The sequence below is a fragment of the Sycon ciliatum genome, chromosome 10 (assembly GCF_964019385.1).
Source record: "Sycon ciliatum chromosome 10, ocSycCili1.1, whole genome shotgun sequence".
Lineage (NCBI taxonomy): Eukaryota > Metazoa > Porifera > Calcarea > Leucosolenida > Sycettidae > Sycon > Sycon ciliatum.
The window spans coordinates 8,644,155-8,650,154 of record NC_088652.1 but is presented as its reverse complement, the minus strand read 5'-3'; positions in this window follow the sequence as shown (position 1 = coordinate 8,650,154).

The following is a 6,000-nucleotide window of genomic DNA, read 5'->3' as shown; positions in this document are numbered from 1 at the left end:
CCGGAGCCCACCTGGAGGCGTACGCCGACGATACTACCTTGTAAAGCCTGATATACAAGGTATGTTGACGCGATGGCGAAGACAGTTGTGCAGAAGATTGGAGCATTGTGGCGGTCCCGCAGATGTCTGAGCCTCAGTAGTCGCATCCAGTATGTGAGGTCAGTCATCATGCCTGACCTCCTATATGGGTCTAACGCCTTCTCTTCCTCCCTCAAGGTTTCGCAGCTTGATCGCCTTCAGGTCCTGCAGAACCGAGCGGCGAGAGCGGTATACGGTTTGCCGCCTCACACCTCGGCTCAGCCTCTGCTCGAACGGATGTCCCTGTACAGAGTTCGGGAGTGCTACGCCCAGAAGCGGCTCGTCCTGGTGTGGCGCTGTGTCTATGGGAAAGCCAGCAGTGTCCTCCAGGACCTATTCTCACCATCAGCTGGCAGCACCACCCGGCACCAGGTTTCCAGGGGCCTCACTGTCCCCTCGGCACAGTCAGAAGCCGGCAGATCTCGCCTGGCCTTTCAGGCAGCCTTGGCCTGGAACGCTCTCCCAAGGAGTGTAAGGGAGATCAAGGCTGCCCAGCAATTTAAGCTTGCCTCCATCCCCTACACCTTGCAATGAATGCTCTGTCTGACTTTTCCCGTCCACACACCACGTCATTTACCCTTCTCTGCGTGCTTGTGCGCTCAAGTTATGAACTCTTTGTGTTCCCTCTGTTGATGCTTCAAGATCGCTCTATTGACACTGCAAAATCGCTCTGTTGACGCTACAAAATTGCTTATCATCTCCCTCCCCCCCCCTCTCTCTCTCTCTCTCTCTCTCTCTCTCTCTCTCTTTCTCTCTCTCTCCCCGTAGCTCTCTCCCTTTTGAAATTCGCTTCCATAGAATTGGGCACCATTGCCCGTTTGGCCTTGCGAAGCAAAATAAAAATCAACAACAACAACAACAACAACGGTGTAGAAGAAATCTATTCGTGTCTCCATTGGAGAAATAATTGTATTCACTGGTTATAAAATAGGGTTAAGCGGGATTCACAGAAGCTTTTTTTGCGATGCGACACGCGATGCGACGCGATCTGCGACGAACGCGTGCGATGCGAACTCGCGAAATACCATTCACAGAAGAAGTCAGTGATGCGACAACATCTTGCTGATTTGGCTACGTCACCATGATATTCGCGCGGTTTGATACACCTTGTAAAAATTGATAGGCAACTCTTGAACCTTTGTACAACTTTGCTGTAGAAAAGGTCAAAATCGTACGCCAAATCGCTTGTCGCATCGCATCGCATCGCAAAAGTTGAGCCAACCTCAACTTCTGCGATGGCCTGCGATGGCCCAGTTGCGGCAGTTGCGTGGGGTCCGCGATGGTTGCGATTTGGGGATTTCCCGGTTTCGCGGCTGTCGCATCGCGTGTCGCATCGCAAAAAGCTTCTGTGAATCCCGCTTAAAGACAAACTCACAGAACAAATACCATCGGTCCCTTGATATTCGTCCTAAAGAGGTTTGACTGGATATCATTCATGCTCCCCCAAAGGCGTGTAACATTGTATTATTATGGAGTGCCTTGTTTATCTCTCAGTACCTCCAACCATATATCCTTGCCCCTTATATCCTCAGGATCAGTGAGTTGTCGGAATGAGGTGTCGGACTCGACAATGTAATTTTGTTTATATTTTAATACATGTTTATTCCCGTAGCTATGCAGAAGACGTTACTTCAGTAACGTCTGGCGCTAGCCAGGGTCCACACAGCTTTAATTTGGTGTTTGTTTGTGTGTTTGTTTGTTTGTGTCACGCCTGGCGCTATTTTGTATCTATCCCGTACTGTACCGTACCAGCAAAGACAGCTGGCCACAATATTTTGTTTGTTTGTGCCAGGGAGTAGTACAATAAGGTATTGTACTACTCCCTGGTTTGTGCCATCGACATGCCTGGCGCTATCCCGTACCTGTCCCGTATCATCAAGAGTACGGTACCATCAAGAGAATGAGTATATATGCGAAGTGTATGGGGGAATGCATTCAGTGCAGTAACATTAAATTTTGTGTGGATTTGTGTGCGAGGCCGAGATCCCACTAGCAGGCTGGCTGGGCCGCCTGTCGACCAGCCCGGAAATCGCATGTAGGCCGATAGCATAATAATTATAACGTATATACAGTCATGTAGATGTATAGCAGGGAGTCATATTATGTAAATGACTCCCTGCTGTATGGGGAGATTTTCTGGAAAGAAATACGAAGTAAGGAGACGAGTAAATGCAATCAGAATGGATGTTAGTTGCCGTCAGTATAATAATAATAATAATAAGAAGAAGAAGAAGAAGAAGAAGAAGAAGAAGAAGAAGAAGAAGAAGAAGAAGAAGAAGAAGAAGAAGAAGAAGAACGCCCGTGATCGGCAGAGTCAGCGCCGGTCCCAGGAAACGTCAGGACAGACATCCCGTCGACTCCAGAACGCCCGTCATCGGCAGAGTCAGCGCCGGTCCCATAGCTATGCAGAAGACGTTACTTGTACTTCAGTATCTCATTGAAACGTTTTTGCAAAACAATGATTTAGCTAATCAAAGGAAAAAGCATTTCCATCAGTTCTAACAACATGCACGATGAGCTAGGCAACAAAGCATAGCGCAGGGCCCTGAGCTTCCAAGCTCTCTCGTTGTTCCTACTTTGCTGTGTTGTTTTAGACAATCGTGGACTTGTAACACTTTGAAGTCATTGAACTACTTGGAATTACTTCCAAAAGGTTTATCGACATCAACAGGATTACGATTTCAGTACATTAGCCCTTTATGGACGGATAACTGGCACAGTCAGCACCAGAATTACAAAATGTCAGTACAATTTTCAACTTTTCCATGTCATAACTTTGGTGTCCTTCACTTGATTTTCACAATCAAGGGCTCATTGGAAAGCCCTTGGCGAGAGCTACGTCAGGGTACCAATCTCCATAATCCGGCCAGGCGCGGTAACACAGCAAAGTCGTCTTCAAGCCTGATATGCAAGCAAATTCGTCCCATCAACGCCATTTCACTCTTCTTCATCGCAGAACGCTCAAATCTGTTTTGAGACGATTTAAACTTGCTGTTGTTGTTGTTGTTGTTGTTGTTGTGTTTATTTTAATTCGCAAACCAAACGAGCAGATCAGCCCAATGAAAAGGTGGCGAATGCAGATAGAAAGCAGTAATAAATGAAATTGGGGACTGATGTAATTAGGATAGAGGTGGAGAAAAACTAAGCCAGCTGATCATCAAACAGGACGTTTGGTACTCTAGGTACTAAGGCCAGTAAGTGTGTGCGGGATCATGCTGGCGCGGAACTGGCGGAGCGTGGAGATGGCACGTATATCGCTGGGTAATGTGTTCCACAGCTGGGCGCCCCGGAACGCGAGGCAACCCTTGCCGAACCTGGTGGAAACTGGCGGTTGGCGAAGACCCATGGTGGAGTGCAACCTAGTTCAGCCGGCTACGTCATTATGTGCTCAGTCGCTCAAAGAGCACACGAAAAGGGATTTTCACCCAAAATGGCGAAATGATCGATCAAAAATTTGAATTTGCCGAGGTAAGAATACAGCGTGCGATATATCTGGCGTCCGACATTGTAACTCTTCGGCGATTGTTGCATTGGACAGCTTGGAGTTCCCGCTACCACGTGGAATTTGCTCAAGAAACGATGGAGTTACGAAGTGACGAAGTTTCGATCTTATTAGATCGAAACTCGTACAGTCCGTCCACAAAGGGATAATTATGATTCAGGATGACCTGATCACGACAACCCATGACTACAATAATTATAAACACAGAATCAACAAAAACATCTGCGGCACACACCTGGTTACAATTCTCAAGTAAATGTGATTTAGGGTGTGGAAATCTGAATTTTCTGAAAGACAAGCCAATTTTATGACAGTCATGCAATTCTGCAACAGCAACATCCACAGAATGACCTGTGTATAAAAAAAAGTATCACTGCCACTACCCATATGATTCCCCTGCAGAAGAACACGAATATGCAAGACTAGTGCCATTTTCTGCAAGAAAATGCTTGCACATCAATTCGTATAATACGGTACAGTATTGAATTTGGTATGATGTACATGTAGAGGCGCTAGGCCATCATTTAGGGCATTCCATTGGTGACATAATTATTATAATAATATCCTAAATAGCTAAAAAAAGAAGAAGAAAATATAGCAATAAAAACTGCTTTGTGGCGGTTTTCTAAAAAAAGTTATTGTGTTCTAGTCCATGGACCCCGTCTAAAAAGTAAGAAATTAACGAAATGTGATAGCCGAAAAATAAAAATTTCACACAAAACCTCACAATAATCACAACACTTGAGGATCTTAGTTTAAAAAAATACTGCTTTCTACACTTGTTTAGTCTGACACTTCACGGGTGACTTGTACTGAGCCAAAATGCATGAATAGGAAAGGGGACCACGAGGGGAAAAGGTCTTCTCGCTTTTCATCCTGTCTGTGATTATTGTGAGTTGTGAGAAATTTGAATGCACCTAAAAGTACATGTTTTACAGTAACCGGTTTGTCCAACACTAACGATTAAAGGACGGATAATCTCAAGTCGGACAGTGCATAAAGCCTAGTTCACATTCGACGGGGCGCGACGGGACGCGACGTAAGGATCGACGGGAAGCGACGGGATGGACTGACGGCGTCCAATGGGAACACCAGGAACGGGAACGCAACCGTACTACCGTACAGATCGGGAAGCGACGGGAAGAGTTGGATCGATCCAACTTTTCATACCGTAGACGGGCGTAGACGGGGACGCAAGCGTAAAAAACGGCTGCAATTCGAGTGTGAACAGGAGACGGCGTCGTGCGCCAACTACTCCCGATTCGTACTTGGAAATTTTTAGCATTTCGAACACTGCGCTTCCCATGATAACTCACAGAATGGCTAGCACGACTTGAGTTGAATTTTAGCAACATAAGATCTCATGTCACCTTTTACAGCTTACCCCAGCCCTCCCGACAAGCCCTTACGTCCCGTACCGTCAGCGTTGCGTCGAATGTGAACTAGGCTTAAATAAGAACAAAAAGGACTGATGTGAAACTGACATGCACCGAACCTTTATTTAGCTGCATCACGTCGTGAATGCACAAAATAGCCGGCTTATAACTTGGAATTTTATAAGTTATGGAGCAACGTTATAACTATTCTTGCCTCATGCCCTCCAGGAAGAAGCTTTGGCTTTTGTCTTTCTTGTATCCCCTCATTATTATTTTGTTTTGGTCGGACTTTGAGTAGTACGCTATCTCCTTGGAGTATACGAGTAAACGTGAACGCTGGTGGTTGTGCATGTGTCTGTTTTTGCCTGAGTGTGTATTAGTGTGTGCCTAGGCATGTGTGTGTGTGGGTGCGTGCGTAAGGGTAATTCCGTTGCTGGGTTCTCTCCCAGTGACCACCACTGCGCAGCGGGATCTCCCAGTGACCACCACTGCATAGCGGGATCTCCCAGTGACCACCACTGCATAGCCGGATCTCCCAGTGACCACCACTGCATAGCGGGATCTCCCAGTGACCACCACTGCATAGCCGGATCTCCCAGTGACCACCACTGCATAGCGGGATCTCCCAGTGACCACCACTGCATAGCGGGATCTCCCAGTGACCACCACTGCATAGCGGGATCTCCCAGTGACCACCACTGCATAACGGGATCTCCCAGTGACCACCATTGCATAGCGGGATCTCCCAGTGAACACCACTGCATAGAGGGATCCCCCAGTGACCACCACTGCATAGCGGGATCTCCCAGTGAACACCACTGCATAGCGGGATCTCCCAGTGAACACCACTGCATAGCGGGATCTCCCAGTGAACACCACTGCATAGCGGGATCTCCCAGTGAACACCACTGCATAGCGGGATCTCCCAGTGAACACCACTGCATAGCGGGATCTCCCAGTGACCACCACTGCATAGCGGGATCTCCCAGTGACCACCACTGCATAGCGGGATCTCCCAGTGACCACCACTGCATAGCGGGATCT